This window comes from Thalassophryne amazonica, chromosome 13, assembly GCF_902500255.1.
Source record: "Thalassophryne amazonica chromosome 13, fThaAma1.1, whole genome shotgun sequence".
In the NCBI taxonomy this organism is placed as follows: domain Eukaryota; kingdom Metazoa; phylum Chordata; class Actinopteri; order Batrachoidiformes; family Batrachoididae; genus Thalassophryne; species Thalassophryne amazonica.
In genome coordinates, this window is record NC_047115.1 from 66,884,912 (window position 1) to 66,910,482 (window position 25,571).

The 25,571-nt window shown below is 39.4% G+C and overlaps 1 pseudogene; it reads left to right on the top strand.

The window, feature by feature from the left end:
* The window catches only part of LOC117523023, a 109,257-nt pseudogene that overhangs the window by 77,686 nt on the left and 6,000 nt on the right, over positions 1-25,571 (top strand).

The window sequence follows — 25,571 nt, forward strand, 5'->3', positions numbered from 1 at the left end:
AACTAAGACTCCATGATCCACCGTGTCAAAAGCTGCAGAGAGATCCAAAAAGACAAGCACAGAATATTCACCTGCATCTCTGCGCATTAAAATATCATTTGAAACTCTGAGAAGGGCAGTTTCTGTAGAGTGCAAGTGGCGGAACCCAGACTGGAATTTATCAAGAATATTATGTTCAGCTAAAACTTCATTAAGCTGTTTGGCCACCACTTTCTCTAAGGCTTTGGAAATAAAAGGCAACTTTGAAATTGGTCTAAAATTTTGAAGGAGTGAAGTATCAGCATTAGGCTTTTTTAAAAGAGGGTGAATAACTGCCTGTTTAAAATACTGAGGGACATAGCCGGAAAGCAGTGATCTATTTATTATCAATAAGACAACCGGGCCAATAGAATGGAAGACCTTTTTAAAAAAGGAGGTAGGGACGATATCAGGTGGGCAGGATGAAGGTTTCAATCTGTCCACCAGACCAGTGAGCTCTTTCAGTGATATAGGTTTAAAACTATCCAGAACTGATGGCCGGGTAAGATAGGGAACAGAAGATGAAAGAGAGGGATTAATATTTGCCCTGATATCACGAATTTTGCTGATAAAAAAGGACAAAAAATTGTCACAGTCTTCATTTGACTGAATGATAGCAGCAGGAGATGCAGGTGTAACAATGTCTCTGATTGTGTCAAACTAAATTTTTGGATTCCGTCGGCTGTTAGAAATTAAAGTGGAAAAATAAGCAGCCCTCGCATCTTTCACCATATTATTAAAAGAGATTAAAAGCTCCTTTAAATGAAGGAGGTGGACCTGGAGCTTTGTAGATTTCCACAACCGCTCCACTTTCTGACATTCCCCCGTTTTGAAGGATTAACTGGCTTGCCAGGACTAAATGATTCACTGTCTGGGACAAAAGGTCTCTTCCATGAACAGAACACTGCGGGGATGTATGCCTCAGGCAAAGCCTATGCCTGTAACTACAGAAGAACTCAAAACTCATAGCTTGACATGTACACTGTGTTTCCATTTAAGATGATGAAGCTGCTTGTCTTGCATTATGAAAATTTGATTGTCCCTGCCCCGTGCAAATATCAATTCCAGTATTTGTGTGCTGTCCATTGTACAATCACTACAGCTTTTTTCTGCTAATAATAGTTTTTCGCTTCACTTTCACGCTTAGCAGGGCAGGCCTAGGATTAATGGAGTTAGGTAGTCAGTAGATCTGTAGAATGTCTGTAACTCCGCAAATCTAAAGCATATTCAGCTTTGAAAAGTTGAGTTCTAGTAGATACAGGTGAGAACCAGTGATGTTGCTATGGTGGGCTGGGGGTAGCAGCAAATTTTTGTCCGGCTCTTGGGTTCAAATTGTCTGTTCATCAAGCACAGATTTTCTGAAAAATGAACTGAATTGTTGCTGAACATGTGTGCTGAAAAGTTAGCTGCTTCAGCGTCCTGAGGCTGTGAAACGCTTTGAAAGGCCAGCTCAGATCGCAGCTGAGGACAGCTGAAAAGAGATTCTGTCCGCTGAAAGGGAAAAAATCTCCATTAAAATTCTGCACGTGAGCTTCGCTGATGATACATTTAGAAATTTACAGTTTATTTTACAGTTGAAAGGCTTCGGGTTTCCAAAAAGTTCCAAGTTTGCGCAGCATGAAAACAGCGAGAGAGAGAGAAACAGAGAGAGAGCCAAAGGGAGAGAGAACGTGAGCGAGAGAGAGTGAACGAGAGAGAGAAGACAAATGCGAGAGAGAGAGAGCAATCGAGAGACAGAGAGGGAGAGAGAGAATTTTACTCTTAACACTTGTTTTGACAATGTAAACATGTTTCCCATGTCAGTAAAGCTCCACTGAAATTGAAAATTGAGAAGGAGGGGGAGAGAGAGACAGAGGGAGAGGGGGAGAGACAGACGGAGAGAAAGAGAGAGCGCGGTCTTTTCTCTTTAAGTCTATAAAAATAAGGCTATCAAAGTCTATAAAAAATAAAAGTACTTAATACTTAATTCTTTCACCAAAACATCAAATCCTCATATAAAATCACAATAATGATAATAATAATATGAACGCAAACAGAGCTGTGGTATTGGATTAGAAAATCAGTATCGGCAGATATCCAAATTCAGGTATCGGGATCAGATCAGAAGTGAAAAATTGTGGATTGGTGCATCCCTATGTTGGGCTACATTTGCATGTGTTAAAATACACAATGACCACAACATAAAACAAAGTAACAGGTATACCAAGTTGCTACTAAGAGGGCCCTGGTGGACACTTTGTTGCAGTTAATCACTTATGTTATCCTCACCCGCCTAAACAAAGTATCAGTGGAGGATGTAATTGAGAGCATTGTCCATCTAGCCGTATATCTCCAAGACCGTTAGGCCGAAGTAAAGTAAACATATTAAAGTGGTGACATATTGTCAACTCTTTGACTCTGTCAAGACTTTCAAGGTGAATGATTAAACAATGGATTAAGTCCCAAATAATACACTAAACACGCTAAACATATGTAACACACTAAATACACTATAAATGGGCAGTTTGACAGTTTTATAAGATGTAAAATTTTCTGCATGAAGTTCTTGCTATAATAGTTGTCACAGAGGCAGATATGATGCCACTCAAGGAACAAATAAATATTGTATGCTTGGCTCCCTGCTTGAAAGCATATATACAGACACGTTCTGAGATTAAAGGACATGTTGCACCACAATCATAACAATGTAGTAGTGACCATAGTGACCAGTAGTGTAGTGACCATCCAATGATTCACCGTGATTACTTTGTGCACTTCTGTGATCGGTTTCAAAGTATACGGCATTCGCAACAAACAGCCATGGAGACGTCTGAAAACAAAGTACTCGTGTGTGTTTCCAACAGTGGTGAGGTAGCTATTCAATACTATTGGAACCTATTAGAACTGCTTGTGGAGATTGACATAGGTTAGGTGTATGTACTGAGTTGGCTAAGATCAAGACGGTGTGTCTACTGAAGTCCCTCTCTGACTTCACGCTAAGATTGCTGTATTTCAGATGCTTTTGGTCTTGCGAGGCTAAACTGTGCCACTGCATGGGTTTTGTTTTGCTAAAATAATATGTGTTAAGATCACACATAAATCATTCTTCTTTTTTTTTCTCAGCGGGACAAAACACATACTATCAAAAAAAAAATTGTTTTAAATGACCCACAATCATAGCATGTTTTCTCTCTCTCTCACTCACTCACGCTCGCACGCATGCACACACACATGCATCAACCAACCAACTTTATTTATTAAGCACTGTAAAGCAACCACAGTGGATCAAAATGCTGTACAAAAAATAAAAAAAAAAACATCATAAAAGACATAATTCACATAAAATTGTAAACAAAATGCAACTAAAATGATTAAAAGCCATAAAATAACCATATGATAAAAACAATAAAATAAAATCAAATAAATGAATGAAGTCAACATCTCACTAGGTGTGAACGGTCAAGGAGAAGAGATGGGTTTTCAAAAGAGATTTGAAAACAGACTGCGATGAGGCCTGTCTAATCTGCTGAGGCAGGTCGTTCCATAATTTTGGAGCTGCAACAGCGAATGCGCGGTCCCCTCTGAGCTTCTGCTTAGTTTTCACACACAAAAGGCCTTCAGTTGAGTAAGATGAGACGATGAATGGATTTTGTGTCTATACTGACAGACAATAAAGCACTAAATGTCAGTTCTGATGTACACATCAAAATAACTACACACACAAGGTAAGTATGCCTGTTATGTGGACACCTACCCGTCAGGGCAGCTTATTTTGGCAGACATTATTATCTTTTGTGTTTTGTAAGGGACTTTTTGAAATCAGTTGTCTCTATTATAAAAGCTGTTTTGTGATTTGGATGGAATACTGCAAAAGGCTAAAATTTCACTGCACCTCTGTATTATTCTGCTTGATATGATAGTCAGCCCATACACAGGTACAGTGAGTGTGGAGGGGGTTACCATTGTCCTGGATCAAGACTAAGATCCAGGCTTTTTCATTGACTTCCTAGATGTGTATTTGTATGTGGGGAAAACAGCAAACTTGGAGAGACATTCACTTATCTCTGCATCTCTCAAAAATGTTGAAAAGGTTAAAAATACATTATTATTGGACAGACAAAGAATTTGAAAGAAGTCTTTCGATACTTTGCAGTATGCTTTGGTTTTGAACAATTTAGCATTTGCTCATAATATCTGAAGTAAGTGGTAGAACGCAAGTAGATAATTTAACGTTTCAAAATGAGTCCTTATACTTTTGTCAGAAATCCTATTATTTTTGAGGTGTATACGTCATACCAGAGTATAAATCACATTTAAATTATAAATTTAATCGATGCATTATTAATTTATAAGACACACGTGGTGTTAAGGAGCACAGCTAATGAGCTAATTATTGTTACTATACCAAGCAGAAAAAAACTATTTCTTTAAACCACTGAACAGACGATCATATGTGAGTTAAAATTGCAGTGCCACTAAATGAAAACTACATTAATACTACAGTAAAACATTTTATACAAGATAATAAACTCACCAGTAAATTTTGTTTTCTTGCTCAGTTTTTGCTTTGGACTCTTACAAGAGCTGTTGTTGTTTCACATAGTCCAAATAAGTTTTCTTCTAAATAGAAAAAAACAAACAAACAAAACACTTACATTCCCTTGTCGCCAACTGAACGGTGCCCCCTAAAAATCAGTCCGCTTTTTGCATCTACGCATGCATCATTAGCCGGGGTTCACAAAATAAAACCTCGTTTCTGTTTAAAACTGCACTCCAGTCATCATCTATCTCAACGACGCATATCTGAAGCTTTTGTACAACAGTCATTTCCACATAAATTCAGCATTATTTCATCATAAAAGGCGGCAGAAGCGATCAGAGCACCGTGGGTAAACGAGCTGCTAGCTGAGCGTTCACTGCGCGTGAGCCATTTCAAAGCATAAAGTTTCTGCTTAAAATGGCCTTGTCTCTGCTTAAAACTGACTTTAGAATGATTTAAGAGGTTTTACCTAGTCATCTGATGGTTAATAATCCCATTAATCCATTTGATTGCTTTGGGTGAAAAGACTCTGTCTTAGACGAGCGGCAGAGCTCCGAAATGACGCATGCACAAATGGAAAAGGTGGACTGATTTTTAGGGGTGGACCGTTTGGTCTGCGACACTCTCTTTATTTATGACTGTAGTCTTCCAGTAAAAAAACAAAAAACAAAATATTTCTTAAAAACCAAGAACATTGTTTTTCTTCTGTTTCTCCTTTACACTACTTCTTCTTTATAGTACTTCTTAAGAAGAAGTAGAAGAAGGTGGCACAACTCCATTTCATGATCAAAAAAGACTGGATGTTGTTTGAGTCTCTATACACATCATTGGGTCTGGTGATGGGGAATATTACAGTTCCTCATTTCATCATTGATGATGGATTATCACACATGGATCGATTGATTTGAGCCCATGAGCACAGTGCAGACTCTGCGGTTGGGAATACTCTGGTTTGGTTGTGGAGTTCTTTGTATGTGGGACATTTCCCAAAATGAATGACAGTGACAGGGGCGTCAAAAAGAATAAGGAGAAGGGTTCTAGGGGCCTATGATTGACAGGGGCCTAGAGAAACCTCTAATACAATTATAATACTGACAGAATAATATGGGGTGGCTCAGTAAGATTTCTTTTCATGAGGCCCAAAATCCTGGCGGCGCCCCTGGACAGTGGTACAGCAAAATTTGAGTCGAGTGCAAACCCTGCTCACCACCATGGCATTTACAGTAATTTCAGAGTCTAAGTTGCAACTGTTTTAAAAAAAAAACTATTTAAGGTAAAAAATGAGTGTCATGGTACAGTGCAGGAAATTCTCTCTCTTCAATTAGTATTGCAAATCACTGTATTCACTTTATTTCTGGCCCACTGGTATTATGACAGTATTGCTTCTGAACACTACAACATAGAACACAGCCTTGTTTTCATTGTATTATATTATAAAGTTAATTACTAAATGAGAACCCTAAAACTGAGTTTTAGAGTATTATGTGTAATGATTATTTTTACAGCACTCTCAAGCAAGTGCTCATCATAATGAAATATCAAAATGTACAGCAATAAAACAGTGTAAGCCTCAAGAACAATTTAATAGTCAATGAAGTTAAAATGAGGTAAAACCATAAACTAATTTCAAGAAACTGAAGAAGGAGTGCTTATATCAGGTGGAAAAATCTTCCACAAACTAGGAGCTCAATAAGCAAAGCTTCCTGCTCCCGGAAATACTTTTGGCTGCAGTTCATCTGCCTGTGGTTTTCACCGACTTTCCCCAGTTCACGTAAAACAACATTCCTCTGTCTGTTTGAGGTGAGCAGTTGTGTGTTAGAAGCCATGCTTAAGATCACAAATATATATATATATATATATATATATATATATATATATATATATATATATATACAGACATATGAGGGTAGGCTGAAAAGTTCTAAGGCTCACTACGATGCAGTTAATGCATTAACTGTATCATAGTGAGCCTTAGAACTTTTCAGCCTACCCTCGTACATGTACGAGGGCTGTCCATAAAGTATAGGTCCTTTTTATTTTTTTCAAAAACTATATGGATTTCATTCATATGTTTTTACGTCAGACATGCATGAACCCTCGTGCGCATGCGTGAGTTTTTCCACGCCTGTCGGTGACGTCATTCGCCTGTGAGCACTCCTTGTGGGCGGAGTCGTCCAGCCCCTCGTCGGAATTCCTTTGTCTGAGAAGTTGCTGAGAGACTGGCGCTTTGTTTGATCAAAATTTTTTCTAAACCTGTGAGACACATCGAAGTGGACATGGTTCCAAAAATTAAGCTGGTTTTCAGTGAAAATTTTAACGGCTGATGAGAGATTTTGAGGTGACACTGTCGCTTTAAGGACTTCCCACGGTGCGAGACGTCGCGCTGCGCTCTCAGGCGGCGTCATCAGCCTGTTTCAAGCTGAAAACCTCCACATTTCAGGCTCTATTGATCCAGGACATCGTGAGAGAACAGAGAAGTTTCAGAAGAAGTCGGTTTCAGCATTTTATCCGGATATTCCACTGTTAAAGGAGATTTTTTTAATGAAAGATGTGCGGACGGGTCCGCGCGTCGGGACGCAGCCGGCGCGGAGCGGCGGCACAGGAAAAACACCTCCGTGTTGATAACCATTTGTAAAATCCAGGCGGCTTTTGATGGCTTTCAGTGGAGTGAGTATATGAGAAATTGTTTAACAGCTGGACATGTTCCAACTTGTCCTTAAGGCTTCCAACGGAGGTGTTTTTTCTGTGGCGGAGCGTCGCGGAGGCTGCGAGCTTAAAAAAATCTCCTTTAACAGTGGAATATCCGGATAAAATGCTGAAACCGACTCCACTTCGATGTGTCTCACAGGTTTAGAAAAAATTTTGATCAAACAAAGCGCCAGTCTCTCAGCAACTTCTCAGACAAAGGAATTCCGACGAGGGGCTGGACGACTCCTCCCACAAGCATGTCTGACGTAAAAACATATGAATGAAATCCATATAGTTTTTGAAAAAAATAAAAAGGACCTATACTTTATGGACAGACCTCGTATGTTACTAATTGCCTGTTCGAGACAGACGTACCACCATATTGTTTCTATTTCCCAATTATTGCTATAATTAAGTATAAACATATTCATTGATTTGTTAGTGTCAGTGCATTTATCCTCCTGACTTGTTTAATGAAAATTGGCTATGAAAACAATGTAAAATTTATCAGTGTTCCAATAACTGTTGAACATTCATTTTCCATGTATATACAGTAAGGAAAATAAGTATTTGAACACCCTGCGATTGTGCAAGTTCTCCCACGTAGAAATCATGCAGGGGTCTGAAATTTTCATCTTAGGTGCATGTCCACTGTGAGAGACATAATCTAAAAAAAAAAAAAAAAAAATCCGGAAATCACAATGTGTGATTTTTAAATAATTTATTTGTATGTTACTGCTGCAAATAAGTATTTGAACACCTGCCAATCAGCAAGAATTCTGGCTCACACAGACCTGTTAATTTTTCTTTAAGAAGCCCTCTTATTCTGCACTCTTTACCTGTATTAATTGCACCTGTTTGAACGTATTACCTGTATAAAAGACACCTGTTCACACACTCAATAAATCACACTCCAAACCTGTCCACCATAGCCAAGACCTAAGAGCTGTCTAAGGACACCAGGGACAAAACTGTAGACCTGCACAAGGCTGGGATGGACTACAGGACAACAGGCAAGCAGCTTGATAGAAGTATGTTATTTATTAGAAAGTGGAAGAAACACAAGATGACTGTCAATCTCCCTCAGTCTGGGATTCCATGTAAGATCTCACTTTGTGGGGTAAGGATGATTCTGAGAAAGCTCATTAATCCATCCATTAAAGCTCAGAACTACACAGGAGGACCTGGTCAATGACCTGAAGAAAGCTGGGACCACAGTCACAAAGATTATATTAGTACCGCATGATGCTGTCATGGTTTAAAATCCTGCAGGGCAGCAAGGTCCCCCTGCTCAAGCCAGCACATGTCCAGGCCCATTTGAAGTTCACCAGTGACCATCTGGATGATCCAGAGGAGGCATGGGAAAAAGGTCATGTGGTCAGATGAGACCAGAATAGAGCTTTTTGGAATCAACTCCACTTACCATGTTTAGAGGATGAGAACAACCCCAAGAAAACCATCCCAACTGTGAAGCATGGGGGTGGAAACATCATACCCTGGGGTGCTTTTCTGCAAAGGGGACAGGACGACTGCACCGTATTGAAGGGAGGATGGATGGGGTCATGTATTGCGAGATTTTGGCAAACAACCTCCTTCCCTCAGTAAGAGCATTGAAGATGAGTCATGGCTGGGTCTTCCAGCATGACAATGACCCCAAACACACAGCCAGGGCAACTAAGGAGGGGCTCCATAAGAAGCATATCAAGGTCCTGGAGTGGCCTGGCCAGTCTCCAGACCTGAACTCAATAGAAAATCTTTGGAGGGAACTGAAACTCCAAACTCCTCTAGAGAGGATTTGTATGGAGGAGTGGACCAAAATCCCTGCTGCAGTGTGTGCAAACCTGGTGAAAAACTACAGGAAACATTTGACCTCTGTAATTGCAAACAAAGGCTGCTGTACCAAATATTAACATTGATTTTCACAGGTGTTCAAATACTTATTTGCAGCAGTAACATACAAATACATTATTTAAAAAATCATACATTGTGATTTCTGGATTGTTTTTTTTTTTAGATTATGTCTCTCACAGTGGACATGCACCTAAGATGAAAATTTCTGACCTCCATGATTTCTAAGTGGAGAACTTGCAAAATCGCAGGGTGTTCAAATACTTATTTTCCTCACTGTATATTTTTTTATTTTTCACTTTCTGAAAGCATTGTTTTATTGTTATTCAGTAACTTTGGGCATTTTAATGAATATTGTGATTACATAAAGATGATTCCGTTAGATTTAATTCAGAAATATTTTAAATGCTGCACATAAAAATCTGAGGTGCAAATAATGCTTGTGAGGATGATGGACAGACAGAATGTACTGCAAAAATTAATTGAGTGCTCAGTGTGCGAGATCTCCATTAATGCACAAATAACTGTTAATACTTACTAGAAGAGAAGGTGGTAAACAAAAGTCAGTGTGTCACAGGAACAATACAGATGATGTAACTTTGAGTGAATGAGGGTGGGAGGGGTTACTGTGTTAACAGACCGCCCATATACAAGTGTTAATACGACTGACTGAGTCATAAATGATTCAGTGCAGCTGAGCAAAGAGGAGTTTTCAGCTGTCGGTGAGGAAAGCATTGAGCTTTGCCACAGTAAGTATTGTTGCCCTCTCTTTTCCTGCTTTTCACTCATGTGAAGAAGTATTTGTCTGTCTGGCATTAGTATTCCTATTGTGGTATTGTTTCCACTTGTGTTTTTTTGTGTTTTATGCTCTGTATGGCTGTACCAGACAGAGTATAAAACACCCTTCAGCAAATGGTTGTATCGCAGATGACTTTTTTCCATTCTGCTCCTTTTGCTGTGAAAATATCCCTTAATGCAGGCAGCACTTATTTTTAATGCACTGACTGGAATTTAGTTTGTTTGTTTTTTTGCAGTACTTGCATTGTGTCATTGCAAGTGAAGACGTGGGTCAGTGTTATTTGTACTACATTTTAATGCATTAGGATATAGTGGATGTACAGCTGTGTTCAAAATCAGAATCCTTACAATAGTTCCCAATGCATACAGTGCATTGGGAACACTGCACATTCTGTTCCAAATCAAAATATGAAGAAAAATGAATCAGATTTGTTATTACTCTACAGACAGTGAAGAAAAATGAATATTACGCTGCTGAAAAAAAGTTGTCTGCATTTTTCTTTACAAACTCAAACATTTACCGTATAAACTGAAAAATGCTTGAACGTTTAACTTTCCTGTGAACTAATATTTAGTTGTATAACCACTGTTTCTAACATCTGTTTCACATCTGTGTTGCATGAAGTCGATCAACTTCTGGCACCTGTCAACAGGTTTTTCAGCCCATGATTGGGCTGGAATGATAATTGGAAGGATGATTGATGATGATTGGTGTTGATTGATGATGATGATTGGATGACATTCCATAGTTCCTCTGTGTTTCTTGGTTTCCATCAGAAACAGCATTTATGTCACTCCACAAGTTTTCTATAGGATCAAGATCCGGGGATTGGGCTGGCCACTCCATAATGTTAATCTCGTTGGTCTTGAACCAAAATGCTGATCACTTATGCAATGATTTAGTTTTTGTATTTAGAATTATGCCACTTTGTCTGATTACTTACGGACTCTGGATATGGTGGGATTTTATATACAAATAGTATCCATTGTGGTGACATATGGAGACAAAATTACAAAAATTGTGTTACAGTCCAAATGCTTGTGGACCTAAGTCTTTGGATGATCCTCCCAGCTGGAACGACTTTCTGTCAAATGAGCACGTACTTGTGAGAGAACATTAGCTGTGACGTTTTGGCCATACTGTGCACGTTTGTGAGCATGGTCGAGCTTACAGGTGTGCTAGCAACTGGAAAAGAACAGAGGGGAAAACGTATCACATATATATCGCCTTTTGGGATGTGGGGATTTACAGATTGACTGCCTGAGTGACTGGCAAAACAGAATTCAGGGTGTTTTCATAATGTTGTTGATGCTGTCCATGCTCCCAGACATTACCTGATCTGACTGGTTCGTGTTCATTCTTTCTACAACTCTGAAAAAGAATTGACCCCAGCCGTTGGTTTAGATTTGACTAATCTAAAGTTTGTATCATTGTACCAGAAATTCCATGACCGTGGGAAAGACAAGAGCCAGGGAAATTAGACAGGTGCATTGTTTTTAATATTTCTTTCAATCTCATTCACAGGCTTCTGGGACTCCCAGCTTTGCCAGAATAGGAAGAACTCAGTCCCCTTGTCAGGAACAGCAGCTCCTGACGACCACCCCCTCCTTTCAGAGACGAGTTTCCTTAGCATCCACCCAGGACACCCTCAACTGCGAACTCGCACTCCGGCTGAGCTTGAGTGTTGCCAAGCTAATGGCGCACTTTGCTTTTATCAACCCCCTCTTTATAAAGGTTCACCAACTAGATAGCAACCGTATTAACACCACCGCCCCCTCAGGCACAATACAGCAGCCCCAAAGGGAGCAGTCAGAAAATGACTTTAACAGTCTCCAACCCCAACACTGACACTAAACCCTTGAGACGTACAGTTCTCAGGCCTGTGACTTAGAAAAACAGTGACAACAGTCATTCAGGCACAAGCAGTACCTCTACCCTGCAGACTGTTGGCATAAATACAGACACAAAAATCAATATCAGTCAAACCACCGACACTGAGAATCTCACTATTATTAATAACGTATCACGATCCCCACCACCTCGCCCACCTCCACCTTGCTTTACACCACAACGCTCAGATCCTTCTCCTCGTGGGCAACGCAGCATGCCAGAGAAGATCTCCTGGATTAAACACCCAAAGGATAAAATGGAAAAGAGAGAACAGTGCCATAATCTTCTATCTCCTCGAGGTTCCTCATTTAGCATCAACCTGTCATCCTCCCCTCCCAAAATACTCAGTATGAGCTCTCCCATGTCCATTCCCTGGCCTTCTGTCCCTCTTTCTCTGTCTACCTCACCACAAAGGACCAAATCCTCACCATCTTCCAGTCAGGATGGTGCCTTGTGCCAATTGCCACAAGGAAACAAGATGATTGAGAATGTCCTCATTAGGGCCAAACTGTCACGGCAAAATGCTGTCACAACCATGACAACCCCCACACAGGACTCCGGCAGTCCTCCAGACAATTCATTGTTAACCATCAAGCAAACAAAGGAGCAAGGTGAAACAGGAGATGTAAGTGAGGGGGGGTTCTGGGGGTGGTCCAAGGCTGAGTGATGGCAGCCTTTCTTCAGATTCCTCAGACTCTCTAGATTTTTCCCAGTCCTTTGCTTCTATCCTTCCTCCTTTGTATGACCCAAGCCCTCCTACTACAGCTGACTACACCATCCACCTCCCTTTATCCTATCTGCCTTACTGTAGCATGGGGGAGGGTGATGAGGAGGGTGATGATGAGGATGAGCAAGAACCAGAACCAGACTATGGTGTCAACCTTGAGAGTGACCAAGAACCTCCCAGACCTCCCCCAAAACGTCGCTCCAGTGCTGGTGCTTTAATCATCCAGAAGGCCCTACAAGGCAAACTGCGCAAGATGAGTGGTGTTTTACAGTCATTGCGGGCACCTGAGAAGAGGGCAATCCGTAGAGTGGTGGAGTTGTCAAAAGATAAAACCTCGTACTTTGGCTGCCTGGTGCTGGACTACCTGAGCTACATGGGAGAGGGTGCCGGCAGCCAGGCTTGGCAGGCCTACACCTCAGGACTGGAGCTGCTGCAGACACTCCGTCAGTTTATCACTCAGATGAAGAGCTACCTACGCCAGAGCTCTGAGCTAGAGCCGCCGATTGAGAGCTTCATCCCTGAAGACCACATTGGTGAGTGTGGGAAGAAACTTTAATGTAGCTCTGAGCATTATTGTGTCACTCTTGGTATTTCATTAGTATTCCAAGTCATAGCTTCTGTATGAAATTGCAATTATCGATCACCTATGTACGAGGTCTGTTAGAAAAGTACCGGACCTTTTTATTTTTTGCAAAAACCTGATGGATTTGAATCACGTGTGCTTGCATGAGCCAACCTTGAACCTTCGTGCGCATGCGTGAACTTTTTCACGCCTGTCGATTGCGTCATTTGCTGGTAAGCAGCATTTGTGTGAGGACGTGTGTAGCGCTCTCGGCGGATTTTCATTGCAAGGAAAATGGCGGAACACTGGAGGCAGTACTACATCAAATTTTGCCAGAAACTGGGCGACAGCGAGGTGGAAACCATTCGGAAGATTCAGACGGCTTTCTGTAGCTTTTCAGTTGTGTGACTATCCGAGAAATTGTGGAAGAGGTGGGCATCATTTTTCAGAGTCCAGCATGTGCTGTGAGACTTCAACACAGAGTTGCTTTTGCTCCGCCGTCAGCTTCGGCACAAATTTCACCACCATTCTTTTCATGGCCAAATCTTCTTTCACAGTGGAATGTGCCGAAAAAGTGCTGATGTCCACCTCTTCTGCAATTTCTCGGTTAGTAACACGATGGTCCCCGCATCACCACAGCGTTCACTTTGGAAATGATCTGGTCATTTCAGCATGTTGATGGCAGCCCGGAGCGCGGCTTGCTCTTCACCGTTGTGCGTATGTCTTTAAAACGGTTTATACCGCTCCTTACTCTGTGTGATGCCCATAGCATCGTCACCGAAAGCCGTCTGAATCTTCCGAATGGTTTCCACCTGGCTGTCGCCCAGTTTCTGGCAAAATTTGATGCGTGCTGCTCCAGTCGTTCCGCCATTTTCCTTGCAATGAAAATCCGCAGAGAGCGCTACCACGTCCTCACACAAAGGCTGCTTACCAGCAAATGACGCAATCGAGCAGGCTTGAAAAAGTTCACGCATGCGCACAAAGGTTCAAGATTGGCTCATGCAGCCACTGATTCAAATCCATCAGGTTTTGCAAAAAATAAAAAGGTCCGATACTTTTCTAACAGACCTCGTATAGTACACTTGTCTGTAAAAGAGTCCTGTGACTGCTTTTGTAGAAATTGACAAATTTTCTCCATCTTCCTTGTGAAAAACACTGAATTCGTGCTTTATTATTATTGTTGTTATTAATGTTATTATTAGTATTGCAGACATTCTTTCTTATTTCTCTAACATGTAAGTCAAATGACACTTTTTCCACTGTGAAGGAGCAAACAACTTAGCCCAATTACCATTGACTGCTTGATCACGTGTTTGCAAAATTAGTTTTTTCTCAGAATGAGCTTCAAGTAATCATTTGGATTGATTTGTGTCATTCATTGTCATTTTGCATATTTGGCTGTGAAAAGTCTTTGTGTGCACATTTAAGCAAGGACCCTTTGTTTTTGTGTAGGCCGGACAATTTTGAAACACTGTTTTCACCATTGGAATGTCTGTAAAGGGGGGGTTGCTATTAATGTTTTTGTGATATGTAGACATATTGTTTCACTTTGTACTAACTGACTACAGTTAGGTGCAGTTTCAGGTTTCAAAGCTTCATTGTGTGTCCAGCCATGCATTAACTAAAAGATAACTACACACCTACAGGCTACAGTTACAATTATATAATTATAATAATACTATATTTGTAAAGCACTTACAGTGGTAGTCCTGCTTATGGTAAATCTTTTCATTGTAACCACAATGAAAAGATTTACCAGCTCAAGCACTGGGTTAAACATTGGATGGTCTAAAAGGGGAACTAAAACAATGTCCAAACATCATCAAGTTAAAAACAAATATAAGCAGATTATTATTATTATTTATTTATTTATTTATTTTGGAGTGATTACAAGCATGCATGTGCATCACACGCATTCAAAGGGAACTTCTCCGTCTTTTCAAAAGCTCTTGAATACACACGCCCTCCTGCAAATACTGTTAAAAGGTAAATAAGACATTGTGTTATGATTGATTGATTGAGTTTATTCTGCACCATCAATATAAACATACAGAGGTGAATATATCAGTGATACTCGAATAACACAATAACGCATAAACATTTATTTCCATTGTTGTGGAATTGTTACATGACAAAATAGAGGGGCTTGAGTGAACATGTACAAATTGTAAACGAGAAAATAGGATCTTAATATTTAATATAAATAGCATAAGTTGTGTGTGTGTGTATACACACACACCACACACACACACTATATATTATATATATATATATAGAATTTGCACTGGGATACCAATTAAACAGTGCATTTATTTTTTTTTTCTTTGAATGGCCTGTTTCTACAGAAGTGTAACACTGGGATATGCTGCAACTTTTTATTTGTTTCACAATGTTTTGTTGTGCGTCTTCTGGGAGTGTTTTCAGTTTAACTCAAAGGCTTGTCAGTCCAGATGCATGTGGGTGGCTGCCTGCCAAGTGCTGCAACTCTATTTGTTTTTTTTTGCTCAGACCGTCCAATCAGAGAGAGGCATTCTGAGGCGAGCCCCCCACATCTTTCTCTCTCTTCCTGTGTGTGTGTTTTTAAGCATGGGCACGAGATTGGGAGGAAAACAAACCCCCTTATACAAATCATTTCCGAGACCTTGCTAGGTTCTGAAAGAAGTTAAGAAAACGTGAACTTTATTGCTTCACAATGAATGTAGTGTATTAAACAACAAATTTGAAAAATAAAAATGGCAACAAGTTGGCAGCACTGTCATGTTGAGGTAATGAAACCACTGAATCGCACATTGTTTCATAAGACACACCAAAGTTTTCAAATTATGTACAACTCTGCTGCTGTTGTTTCTCTATCGTAGTTGTGTGTTAGTTTGGTTTCAGGATGTTTGAGTAGGATGAGGGGGTAGTTGGGGTGGTGATGGTGGGGTGACTGCATGCACAACAGAGTTCCTTGTGTTCCACTCGTCCCACACAGTTCCAACAGATCGCCTGAGTCGATGCAATATCCTGAATGTCTATTTGTGACGTGGTACTACATTATAGTACACGACAAAATAGTGATAATAAAATAAAAAAATTGTAACATCGATCTTCATAAAAAATTTGTTAGGGTAGTTGAAAGTCAAAATATTAAGTTCACAAATTGAAGTGGAAAAAATATTTTGAACTAACAAAAGCCATATATATTAAGTAAACTAAAAACAAACTGTGGATAAGTGCTGGCTTTTACTGCTTGTTTGCTGGAGAAACAACTCCTGAGAGCTGAGAAATGTGATATACTCGTACTGTAATCCCAATGGAAAAACCTGCAGACTTCTTCTTCCGCATCTTCTGCTGAGTTACCATAATAAGTCACATCTGTCAAAAAATGCATTTTGTTGATGGGGGGAAAAATACATATACCAGTTGTACTGGAGTGTAAGTTGCAGGATCTCGCAAACTACTTTAAAAACAAACAAACTTGCAAATGCTGTGGAAAGTACAGTTGTTGTACACAGAACTGGCCTTAAGCAACTTTCACACCGGGCCTGTTTCACGTTGCATATGCTGCGTATCTAATACGTAGGAATGTCTGCGTCAGTTGCAGCTAGCAGACTGGAGAGCAGACTGCCTGGACATGCAGATGGAGTTGATACATTGTAAAAAGTCAGAATACATTATTTCCTGGCTGCATGTGTGCGCTCTGATGTGTGTTCCAGTTTATCTTTCTTCTTGTGCAGCACTGCAGGTGTGCGCTCTGATTTCTATTATAGTTTATCATTCTTACTGTCACCGCGGAGCTGCAGCCAGCGATCGCACACACGTGCGGGCGAACCGTCTGTGAGTGGATGTGGAGATGTTCTGTGTGAGAAGTTATACTGAATGTGGACGTGTCCTTTCACTGGCGATCGGTCTGTGAGCAGGAGCTAATAGACTTTATTTAATAAAATCATAAGAGAACTTGAGGAAGTGAGCACCGAGGAGCTGAAGCCAGGCTGTAATGAGCATTTTTTTTTCTTTTAATTGTTCACATGTACTCTTTGAGTGGTATAGTTACTGCATTGTGTTACGGTATAAAATGTTCAACAACAATCCTGCGTGGTTTATAGCTTGCCAGCAATGGAGCAAAAAGTTTGACAACAATCCTGTGTGATTTATAGCTCGCCAACATTGGAGCACAGCAGGAATCATACCCGACATCGGGTAGCGTGGTATTGTGTGGGTGTGGCATCCAGTCGCGTTAAGTACCGTAACGTTGCCTCAACTTGCATGAAAACTACTTTCTTTCTGCATCCACTGCTCTACGCCGAAACTCCATGAAAAAATTAAACATGTTTAAGTGTGTGTGGGTGTGTGATAATTGAACCAAACCAATATTTGGTGCTAAACTCACCTTACCCACGGGGATGCAGAAGTCATCTGGGTATACTTGATGCAGTTTTTGAAACTCGGAATATCTTCCTTTTCGTCAGATGTTTGTAAGCGTCTGACGTGGTTTGCACATCTAGAAATCTATGATTGAATCTATACTGTCTTTCGTTGTCATGGTTTGATCTGATGGTGGATGCATGGCATTGTTCGTAGTTAGTGGATTGGGGGGGGGGGGGGGGTGGCGACTACTGCAGTAACCTTTCTGGTGACATACCTCCTGTCAGCTGTTTTGAATCCTGAAAAACCAGGTCCCTGTTATGTTTCAGGTTGTGCATTGTACTGTGCGCACACACGCCTCAGTAGCATGCCACTCATGTGCACGTTTTGATAGTGGTGTATTGCATCCTATCGGGTTGTCCTGTGTGGCGCTGACTTTAGCCTTCCACGCTGTTATTGTTCCAGTCATAGCTTAGCTTTATTAGTAATATTGAAGTTTTTGAGCAACACTTTGTCCACACACGCTGTGGGAATAACCTGCCAAGAGGTTCAGTTGAAATGTCAGTTTGTTTTTTTAAATGCACCTCATTTGCTATTGAAACTGCTCAGTGTGTGTTGGCTCTTCAGTGAGAAAATCTGTTCTCCACAGGACACCATGCATTTTATGTTTGCAGTTAGCTCAGAATGTAAAATACAAAACAGGTAAAGGAAACTGATGAATATAAATGTCGTACGATGGCAACCTTGGATAGTTTGGAGAGATCAAAAGCATGACCACTTTAGTAATACAGTTTCATACAAGTCGGTGGAAGACAGATGTTTGTCTTAAGGCTAGAAGAAGACAGAATGAATGTTTGTTAAATAGTTTATATCAAGTGGGAAGAGGGGGTTACACGTTTGACTGTCCCTTGACTGAAAAATTGTTTTCAGGAGACAGACTGCTTTGCGTGTGTCATTTATTTATTTATTTATTTATTCAGTTTTAACCATATTGTAAGGTTATTGAATGTTGTACCACATAAAGGAAAACAAGTAATGCCTTGATTTTCACCCTTTCCTCACTGAAAATACTGATACAAATACAACCTCCAGTTGTATGGCCTTTATGATATTTTTATTGTTATTATTATTATTATTTTTTTCTTATTTTTGCATTTTTTTACTCGGGATTGACTATTAATATTAAATAGTACCCAAGGTTAATTCCTATTGCTACAACTTTGGCGTACAACTGTCTGAATGGTCTGAATGCGGTGCATGGCTGCTGTACTTGTGCTACTAGTTTCTTTGGTATTGCAGTAGCACTCACGCAGTATGAGTGTTGCCCAACATTTGTGACATTGTTTACAAGATTTTTGAAGCAAACAAAAAAGTGTAGCAGTGGAAATTGGTCATCTTTTACATAATCACAGTGATCATCCTAAATCAGCCAAACATTTAGGAAAAAAGATTCTTGTCAAGAGAAATTAATTTGCAAAACAAAGTCGCAAGACAATAATGTGTTGATTCACTCTTTAGCCACATATGCAAAGTGTCATGACCATGCATTGCATTAATTAACATTGGTCCAATAATTTTTGAAAGAGAAAAAATATATAAAGGTCATATTTCACTATGAGTCGTTCCTCAGTGTGGAAAGTTCAGTGACAGTTACAAGCTTTACAGTGCCGTCTCCACCCTGAGCTCAATTAAACCCTGTGAGACTGGTTTTGTATGAAACTTGGCACATCTCAACATTTCAGTCGTACAGATGAGAACAAAGTGAATAGCCCCTCTATGAAATTGAACGTTTGCTTCAAAATTTTTTTAACAGCAAGAAATTTTCAACACAGCATTTCTAAAAATCCAAGTTGTTTTATTTTGGATGCTTAACTCTTTTTTTATTATTATTATTACTTTGCACACAGAAACAAAATTATTTCACAAATAAACAAAAACTACTAGGCTCAAATTTTTTACACTTCTCAGATGTGTCTCTTGAGGAATCCCAGCCTTCTTTGGCAAATCTCTAAAGCTCCTCCAGATTTGATGGTTTTCTGATGTGAACCTTGGTCTTCAGTTCACCGCACAGATTTTTCAATGTGATTCAAGTCAGGGCTTTGTTCAGGCCAGTCAGTAACGCTCACTTGGGTGTTCTGGTAGTAGTTCTTCACCAGGAGCAACGTATGTTTGTGGCAAGTCAGATCATAAGTGCTATAAATACAGTACTGTGCAAACTTTTTACAATTTTGGAAAGAATGAAAACATGTAAATATCAAATATGTATAAATATAATTAAACTATGACTACTTTTCACCTTTAAAAACATTTTAATTTCAAGTAATGAAACTACAGAATTTCTTTTAGGTGCTCTCCTATAGTTTATGAGGAAGTCAGATTGTATCAAGTTTTTACGAGCATTTCATAGGGTAAAAGTAGAGTGATAGTCTGTTATGTCACCAGGAAGAACATTGTGTGTGTGCAGTTTGTTCTCATTTGATCTTAAGATTTACAGTTTGATCATTTATTACCTCCACCAAGGAGGTTATGTTTTCGGTCGAGTGTTTGTTTGTGTTTGTCTGTCTGTTTGTCAGCAGGATAACTCAAAAAGTTTTGAACGGATTTTGATGAAATTTTGTGGAGTGGTTGAAAATGAGAAGAGGAACAAGTGATTAAATTTTAGTGGTGATCCAGATCATGATCCGAATCCAGGAATTTTTTAAAGGATTCGTCACCATTCTAACTCCACAAAAACAAGGCAGAAAGGCTTGAAAAAAATTAGGGTGTAACATAGTCAAATGTCCTATCAAACAACAAAGTTTGGTGATGATCGGATCCGGATTCCGGATCTGGTGATCCAGAATATGCAAAATATAGGGAACATAGAAAATGTGTCAGTGTGAGGTGACAAATGAAGCTAGAGATGCACAACTAACACCAAATTGTAGCTGAATCTGTACTGATTCAGTAAGGTGTCATCAGATTTGATGTAGCTTCAAATGTTATGGATCTAGATTCAAAAGAAAACCGCCATTACCGAAAAATCGTTTTTATACAATAACTTTTGAACTAATAAAGACATAAAAGTGATTCCAAGTTCTAGTGGTATGTTTTCATGGTCAATGATGTCAAATATAAAGGAAAGAAAAGTGTATGTATCATAGTTTTGATTGTAACACTGAGTTGTTGAATAGATCACTGTGCCAAGGAGGGAATCTCTTTAGGGTCAGTGACCCTATGGCCTTGTTAGTAAACGATGTCAAATACAACACACTGCAAAGAGGAAATCCCTCATGACAAACTATACAGGGCTGGGGAGCACAATGAATTTATTAGATGAAGGACTATCATTTGGCATTATTATATTTTAGTGGTATTGAACATCACTATCCAGATTACTTCACTTAGCAAAAGCAAAGTGATGAGTCAGCAGTATACTCAGCAGTGGTTAAGTTCTGGTTCCATGCACATCACTGAACAAAGTACACAAGGTGCAAAACCCACTCCCAGGTGTTGATGAATCATGTCTAGGATCCAGAAAACACAGAGGCTGACATCCGCACCTTACTGTTGCATATATTCTGCTTTGGTGCACTTCACTGAATATATAGAAGGTGCACTTCATTATGTAGCACATGCAACACTTAAAAATAGTTCTATTTCAGAATTTTCTGTTATTTATTTAGAGAAGTGTTTCATAAATGTTAAAAAATTCATATATTTGCAGTTTAGTTGAATAATAAATTGAATTTTGTCTCTTATTTGTTTTTGTCTATAAGCACATGCAATATCAATATCAGTGCTCAGATGACAGTAGCTTCTGGGAAAGGTGCAAGTTGCAATAAACTGTGATGCCAATCGCTAAGGATACATGCTATCCAGTCACAGCAGATGAAACTTTTTTACTACTGAGCAAACATCGTTAGACTTTTTTAGGTTCAATGATTCCACGGCGTGTAGATGTTATGGCATCAGTGACCCCATGGCCTTGGCGGAGGTTTGCACTCTCTGAGTGCTTCTAGTTATTGTTGTTGTTGTTGTTGTTTGGTTGGTTGGTTGTTTTTTGAGATACAAAGAAAAACAATTTGTTTTTTATTTTTATTTAAATTCGATTCTCTATTGAGCCGTGATGAAGATAATGATAAATTTACTTTTTTTTATACAAAGCTGCAATTTTGGAAAATGTATGAAAGTTGAAAGAGCAGCATATTGTACACATATAAATAGTAAGTCCCTTCGGCTTCTCCCTTTTTTCCTGCTTGGGGTTGCCACGGCAGATCGGAGATGGATCTGCATGTTGATTTGGCAAGTTTTACACCAGTTGCCCTTCCAGATGCAGATTACTACATGGAAAACATGTACAAAGGCACAAAGCAAGATATTGAAAGTGAATGAGGGTTGGATTGTCACTTTCATATTTGACAATGAATAACATTGTTTTCAACTGAGAACACAAATCATTTACAATGACAGTGACTTGCAGAAACTGTGAAAGTTAAAATTAAAATGCATTGCAGAGAAGATTTACAGACATCAGTGCAAAACAAGACTTCCAAATCTTTTTTATAATGAAAGTTTTTATTGGCATTCAGCAATGTCACACAAAAAATATTTTCAAGTAATATATGTACATATCCTGCACCTGTGTGTCTGTTTAGGTTTATACAAAGTAAATGCAAAAGTTAAGAACAGAGAAGAAATCAAAAAACCAAAACACAACAACAAAACAAAAGGAGTGGATCTTTCCTTCATCTAAAATTTAAAGATTTGTGAAAATAAAATCTGGCCTACAAGGTATTATATATAGTTAGTCCATTTCTTCCAACGTGACACAAATAAATCCAGTTTATGGTTGATGGATGCTGTTATCCTTTCCATTTTATAGATGTCCAATGTGATGTCCATCCATGTTTTTATCGTTGGGCTCTCTTCTGACAGCTATTTCTGTGTTATGGCCTTTTTAGCAGTGACCAGCTGAATATCCAGTAAATATTTCTTTTTCTGCCATTCTTCAGGTATGAGTCCAAAAAAAAAAAAAAAAAAAAACCCATCCACACTTTTCCTTTGCCAGCTGTAAGGTTTTGAAGCGTATTCTAGGTCTTTTACCTTACCTTATAGATCTTGATAATACTTTGTCCCATTTATCAAATTGTTTTTGATGATTTTCTAATGGCAAGATCTGAAATAGATATAATGATCTTGGTAATACAGTATGTTCATTTTAATGGACTCTCTTCTTCAACTGAGACTCTGGAAGGGAAATAAATTCCATCTTGCTTTATCCTGTTTATTTATTTTATTGGTGGGTATATGCATTCTCACATTTCTACCAGATCTCTTGGTATTATGATGCCCAGATATTTAAGATGCTCCACTTGCCATGACAGTTATGTATTTCCTCTTTATCTTTTCCAGACGTTTTAAAAAAGTCTATTTTGTGTATTAATTGAGCAAAGAAATGGGTGTAGTCCCTTTTTACTACAGGGAAAAAATGCCTCCAATGTGAATTAAACCAGCCTCTGCAATAAGTGTTTACTTTTTGTGTTTAGGCCTAGTATCATAGATTCTTCCACTCGACAACTCTAACTCAGGCTGTAGGTGTATGTTACGGTCCCAAATTAAGAGTCTTTCTGGTTCTGTTATGATTTTAGTAATTTTCTGGATGATCCCAGATGACTTCCAGGAGGAGCATATGCATTCAGCAACGTCACAGGTTTCCCCTCTTTTCTGCCTCTTACTACAATAAATCTACTATCTGCATTGCTTATTTCAAGCATTTTTTCAAAGCTCAGTTTATTTGAGATTACAGTAGCAACCCTTCTATGTCCTGTTGAGTGTGAAGAGAGAAACGACCTTGTGAAGCTGAATCTTTGACGTTTATTGTGCTCCATGTCATTTTGATGGATTTCCTGTCTACAGGATCCATCCATTAGTATGCCTACAGGTATACTTTATGGCCTTGTTCTTTTCTGACTTTAGGAAGAATTTTACTACATTTGATTGGATTTAACAGTCCATTCACATTAAATATAAAGATTTTTACTTTGCCATTTATATTTCACTGCATGTGTTATTAAACAAGATGAAATATAACACAAGATCTCCACTTCCAGAACAAAAGATGAGCATCAAAACAAATAACAAAAGTATGATTCCAAGGCAGGGGTTGATGGTATACTGTGCTTGGCTCGGCTGGAGAAAGGGCCTAGAGGTGGGGGTAGGTCTCTCTCAGCTGTGAGCAGAGAGCCCCCACTGCTGCATTCAAAAAAAAAAAAAAAATCTTTGTCCATTAGACAGAACACATTTATCCCTGCATTCCTCCTCTCATTTACATTTTCATTTATATATCAGAAAACAGATGTAAATACCAAAATGTAATGCACACCATCTTGACTTCTGTACAACTCACCTTTATGCACACTCACATTTTTTCTCTTGTACTTTGTATACTTTATACCAGGACTCACAACACACAATGTCTTTTTGTGGCTGTACAAGGTTTAAGTTTATGTTTTAAGTCACTCAAATTGCCTTCCTCTTTTTTTAACCATTGTCTGCTTATGATGTCACAGAGCAAAAAGGAAGCCGGGGTTTTTAAGGAGACTTGTACATCATACTGTTTGTCGAAATAACACTAATGACCAAATTACCCTAACCTGGGATTATTATCATTTTGTTAATCACTAAAGAAATCCATTCCTTCCTTGTGTGTGTATTTACCGACACCTCTCCTGTTTATCCTTGTGGAATGAGGAAGTGAGACTGAAAGCCTTTTAAAATGTTACCCGCAGCTACCTGGTTCAGTTCCAGCAGCGGTACAAGGAGTGCAGCATGCGGGTGTGACCAGACCTCCATGAGGGTGATTTAAAGAGATAGAATGTCGAGAATGGCAGAGGTTAGCTGATGTGTTTGACAGATGCTGGATGGCGTCCACACGGAAGAGGTGGAAAGTAAAATATGTGCTCAGCAAAAACCTGCTGACTTCACCCTGTTGTTGAGAAAAATCAGCAACATTCATGCGCAAGCAGCACTCGCACATGGTCCTGATTCAGCAGCTGTGCGGTTTGGACTTCATCTCCACGTCCATCCTGTGTTATGTCAGCATTTGTGTCACTATGGCGACACGCAGTGTTACAAATTATTTGCGCAACGGTTAGTTAGGTCACGTGTACATGTGATACAAAGTAGGTGTTTTGACCTTGGCTCACTGCAGGAAGCGTGACAATGTGCACTGATTTACAGGAACTGTGGCTCACAGTGCCAAACCTGATCAGGATTAGGATGGTGACTTTATCAAAATCAACACGGAAACAGACAACAGGCCGTAAACACATACAAATGAACTTCAGCTCCTCAGTGTTTCTGTGTTGATTAGTGTGTCTTCCTCCCAAAACAAGGTTCCCATTTCAAAGTCGCCTGTGTCCCTTTCTCCACATACATCTGGAGTTGTCAGGAAGAGCATCCGGTGTAAAATTTAGGCCAAATCAACACACAGATCAATGGAGATATGCTGTGGTGACTCCCAGCAAAACAGGAGCCACCAAAAGAAATGACATTTTTTTGTGAATTTTCTTTATAATTTATCAGTGCTACTATGCAAATACAGTTTTTTTTGGACCAGTATGAATTTCACTTCATTTTGTGTCTCATTAATGGAAGTTAAATGATGTCACCCGGCGTCATGTCTTTAGATAGGCACCAGTAATGAAAACCCATCTGATCTCCAAGCCGCCTCCCTAAACTGTGCAACTTGATTGTCCTGTACGTCTTTTCTGTATATTAAGGCCAGTGTGCATGTCAAAAAAACATAACCCAAAGTACAACGTTCAACCACAAGCCCAGTTTCTGAGCTGAATATGCAGTCGTTCTGAGAGATACTTAGACAAATTTTGCAGACCCACTGACGAATGCCATAATCGTCCTGCTAATTACAACGAATACTGTGTGTCAAAACTGGGAATACTGTTATACATGTAGTCAAATTAGTTTTTCAAAACATTTCAAAACAGCATTGTGACTAAACTATCTGACTGTGGTTACTGTAAGTCTGATTTTAGTGCAGCAGAGTTTGTTCAGCTTTGATGCTTTTATTGTGAAAGTCATTCAGGATGTATTAAATTGATGTCGGCATCGATCTTGACTAGATGAACTAGTGGTTTAACCATTAATCAATGGACTGGTGACTTTGATCCCT